Source organism: Portunus trituberculatus, chromosome 50 (genome assembly GCF_017591435.1).
Source record: "Portunus trituberculatus isolate SZX2019 chromosome 50, ASM1759143v1, whole genome shotgun sequence".
Classification (NCBI taxonomy): Eukaryota; Metazoa; Arthropoda; class Malacostraca; order Decapoda; family Portunidae; genus Portunus; species Portunus trituberculatus.
Window position 1 is genome coordinate 13,693,893 of NC_059304.1, and position 5,000 is coordinate 13,698,892.

The following is a 5,000-nucleotide window of genomic DNA, read 5'->3' on the forward strand; positions in this document are numbered from 1 at the left end:
CGCCTCATCTGCATGTACATTCCATATTTTATTCTAAGCACTTTCGCAAAATGAAAGAGTTCTGTCAGGTCATAAACATTCAAATGCGATTCAAGTTGTCCAGGAAATAAGACATTTTCAGAAATAAGTAGCTTTTTTTCCATCTTTTCCTGCACCAACTCAGTGAAATGTTTGAGTATTTTGAATAAGAGGAAGCAGAGCAGAGCGGCACGGAGCAATCAAAATAATGCAGAAACCATGGAGCACTAATAATAACCCTCCTGGCAATAAAGACTGTGACTCTGCTAGCGACACTTTCAGCAAACAACACTCTGGCGACATGGGCGATGAGGATGTGAGTATCAGGATGTCAAGTAAATCTTTTCCATTACACTCAATCTCCGAGAAGCAATCATTCGTACCAACTTCAGAATACGTACTGTGATTCATAATTCCCTCTCAGCAAAAGTCATCAAGAAATGGATGTTTAATTGTAGCTGGTACTTCTGCTCGTACTTTTCATTCTACTTATAAATATGAACTGCTTCCCTGTTGGTTAAGAATTTTTTATTTTCATTATATACGCTGTACCTGAATAAAAATGTCCATGTAACTAATGTAACTTTTAATCAAACTCTCTCTCTCTCTCTCTCTCTCTCTCTCTCTCTCTCTCTCTCTCTCTCTCTCTCTCTCTCTCTCTCTGGATGTCCTTGTATAGTCTGAATGTTTCTCTTTCCTTTCATTCATCACTCATGTTCAAATTCTTAAGGTCTTTTACCAGTCTATGAAAACTCGTATCCCTTTCCTTCTTCCATTCATTTCATTCTATCAGGATCTCTGTCGGGGTTATAAAAGTGTTTTTCTTTCTCCGTCTTCCAATCATCTTTCCTGCTTCCCTGTATTCCGTTTGTCCGTTCGGCCTTTACTTTCCTCTTCCATTTGTCTCTCCTCTCTCTTTGCTTCCTAATCCCTATCTTTTCTTTTTTCACTTTTCTCCATCCATTGAAACTTGTTCCCCTTATCCTCTTCCTCTAATCCCTTCGTCTTTCCGTCTTCTATACTCCCTAACCTAATCTCTTTCGTCCCCTCTTCAACGATGGCTCTACATTTTCTCCTCTGCTTTCTTCTCTAACACTTTCCTCCTCTTTCCATTTTTTTTTGTCTATTCCCTTGGCTCGTGTCTTTCATTATCCCTCCATTCTCCTTAATCCGACTCCCCATTCTGTTCCTGCTCCCTCGTTACATCTCCACAGAATTCATCACTCCTCTTCCCATTTTCCATCTTCTCTTTCATGTTTTCATTAGCCGCAACTCTATCTCCCTTTCAAAATGCCTAGCTGTTATTTCTTATTTATTTCTTATACAATATGGGTTTTTCACGGGAATTTCCGAGATAAAAGAGACATCCTATCTGAAAGTCCACCCGTTAGACAACCGAGAAAGGAAGCTCTACCTACACTCCGACCGTGGCTAGGATTCGAACCCGTGCTCTTGGACACAGATACCTCGACCCCCAAAGCGCGTGTGGTTCCATTGTACCAGTAATAAAGAGAAAGTCAGTGTAGAGGTTGGGTTTCCTTTATTGGGACTGAACAGACGGCACTGGGAGGAAGGGTGATGAGGGATGGAGAGTGACGAGGGGCGGTCAAGGCGGGGTATTGATGGAGGCTGGCAAGGAACACTGAGGGCGGTGTGATGGGGGAGACATGAGGTGACAATCTATTTTCAGTTCGCCGGGTTAAACTAGTATTGTGTTTTTGCGTAACTGTAAGAGTGATCGCACGTGATTCAGATGGTGTGAGGTTAACTGTGACATAGAGCAAAAGGTAGGTTATCGTTCAGCACGTGAGGCATACGCGCACACACACACGCACACACACACACACACACACACACACACACACACACACACACACACACACACACACACACACACACACACACACACACACACACACACACACACACGGTCCAAGAATAGAGAAACAAGAACAAAAAACACATCAAAGTGACGTTGAATGATTGTAGGATAAACGATCGGAAAATCAAGTGTTATGGCATTGAAAGAGTGAGTCACAGAGGAGGACGAACAGTTAAAAGTGTCTCTCTCTCTCTCTCTCTCTCTCTCTCTCTCTCTCTCTCTCTCTCTCTCTCTCTCTCACAAATAAGAAATCAAGAAGAAACAAGAAATAACAAAACTAAACATGGGCGTGAATGACATCAAGTTCTACATTACTTTAAGGCAAAAATTAATATTAAGCACTAGATTTGCTCAATGCCTCTAATTACCAAGAGCAAACACGGCTTGAGAGAGAGAGAGAGAGAGAGAGAGAGAGAGAGAGATCAAAAGGATGCAGCCTTCAGATGTTACGTGTCACTGCTGGTGTTCACGTGCAGTCTTCACGAACTTTTCCCGTGCCCAACGTTATCAGGTGTGGTCCGCCGCGCCACACGTGCGTCTGTCAGAAGAGAAGTTAATCTAGGGCGACTAATTAAGGGCACACGTGATCGCATTTGTGTAAAGGTGGATGCCAAAGACTGCATGGGATTACTGTGCGTTAAGTTTCGGGATTTAAGGAGGGGAGATACGATTGACGGGCTTATCCAGTGTAATACAGAAGCAGAATTAACAGTACAGGCAGCAGCAACAACACAACAGTAACAATAGCAGCGATAATAAAAGCAACAGCAGCAAAAACAAAAGGAAAAGGAAAAGCAAAATGTGGCAACAATAGCTAAAATACAAAATAAAAATCAAGGAAGGACAGAAACGATGGAGACATATATATATATATATATATATATATATATATATATATATATATATATATATATATATATATATATATATATATATATATATAGAGAGAGAGAGAGAGAGAGAGAGAGAGAGAGAGAGAGAGAGAGAGAGAGAGAGAGAGAGAGAGAGAGAGAGAGAGAGAGAGAGAGAGAGAGAGAGAGAGAGAGAGAGAGAGAGAGAGAGAGAGAGTGAGAGAGGTGTGTGTGTGTGTGTGTGTGTGTGTGTGTGTGTGTGTGTGTGTGTGTGTGTGTGTGTGTGTGTGTTCAAGTTAGCTTCATTAACAGTGAATGACTCCTGTTTATTAAGGTACAAGGTAGTGCATCATCTTGAAAACACACACACACACACACACACACACACACACACACACACACACACACACACACCATCACCACTTGCCACGAAAACTCTACTCTGACGTAAGCTGTTTTCCCTTCCTGGCTGGGCAATATTTTAGGCCACACGCTTTCCTGCCTCGAAGTTTCCCTCATAACAACTTTAATTCACGACCTTGCCAGCGAATTTCATCCATCTTCGTGGGCTCCAGGAAGAGCAAAGGAAAGGCGAAAGAGTGCACCTTTTCCTTCCCCCCTCCTCTCTCTCTCTCTCTCTCTCTCTCTCTCTCTCTCTCTCTCTCTCTCTCTCTCTCTCTCTCATTACCCCCTAAGCTGCTTATAACCTTTTTTCAAGTTTATAATTCAGTATTATAAGTTTTCTTTCTTGTACTTATCATGTAGAGTATCTCTGTATGTTTTTCATTTCTTTCCCTTTTAGGTTACGCATATATTGTCTCTCTCTCTCGGTCTCTCTGCCTGTCTGTCTCTGCCTGTCTCTCTCTCTCTCTCTCTCTCTCTCTCTCTCTCTCTCTCTCTCTCTCTCTCTCTCTCTCTCTCTCTCTCTCTCTCTCTCTCTCTCTCTCTCTGCTTTTTTTTTAATCACTCCATTTTTTTTCCCTCTCTACCTTGCTCTTCTCGTATCTTTGGTAATTTCCTTTGTCAACTTCCACGAATCAATTCAATTACTTGTCATCGTATTAACTGAATTCTAGACAAAGTCTTTTCTCTTTCCTTATCCTCTTCTTTTCCCTCTTTCTGCAGCAGTTAAAAATATTGCCTTTCTTTTTTCCGAACTTTATTTTCCTCTTTCTTATATTGTAAATAAATTGTCTTCGTCCTCTCGCTTCCTGTCATCCTTCTACTCTCTCTCTCGTTTCTCGTTTCTTCTGCTTTCCTACCGTCCTCCAGTCCCTTTTTTCTCTTTTATCTTTTCTTTTCCATCTTCATTCTTCTCCACTATTTCCTATTCTCCCTTTGTCACAACCACTACAAAGCAACCACCATCAACTTCCATACACAACAAATATTCTGGTGGGTCCTCGATGGTCTCTTTCTTGTATCACACTTCCATTTCCTGATCAAACTATATTTCCTGAGATGCAAAGAGCTCGGGATTCTGCATTCAACGAGATGACGACTATAAAACCCCATTCCATCAAGGCGAGGGCTATATATATATATATATATATATATATATATATATATATATATATATATATATTTTTTTTTTTTTTTTTTTTTTTTCATGCGCTGAATCGTGACGCAACACTGCATATTCATGTTGATGAATCTTGTAATGCTACTCTTTTCTTTAGTTTTGATAATGAATCAAGATCAAAGTTTCTGCATTTTTACATTCTGGCCTGTAGCGCCTGTAGGTAACACGATGAGTATTGGAAGCGCTGTTAAGACTCCACCAAATATTGGCACAGACAATTTTATTTATAGTGGTACTCATATTAGGACCCATATCACAACCCAAGCGCATCTTTGGTGTAACCACCTAGAACCTGGGTATCATGGTAACATGTAGGTAACTTTAAACCACTTGACAAATGGCAAAGATTCAAGGCCGTACTTGGTGGGATTTAAATCTACGCGTGGAAGTCTGCCCGATCTCCAAGCTCACCACCTTATCCACTACGCCATGTTCAAAAGATGGGAACGAGACGGGACCAACTGGAAAACAAGACGGAACCAACAGGAAAACAAATAAAACAACACTAAATTAAAGGTCTAGGGTTGATGTAATAAAAAAAAAAATCTATAATAGTTTTGACCTTTATGGAAATATTAACATAATACAAAATGGAAGCGAAATTTAGTTATAGTAAAATGGAGAAAGAGAAAGAAGCAACAGGAAACACAAAGTAAAAGAGAAAACA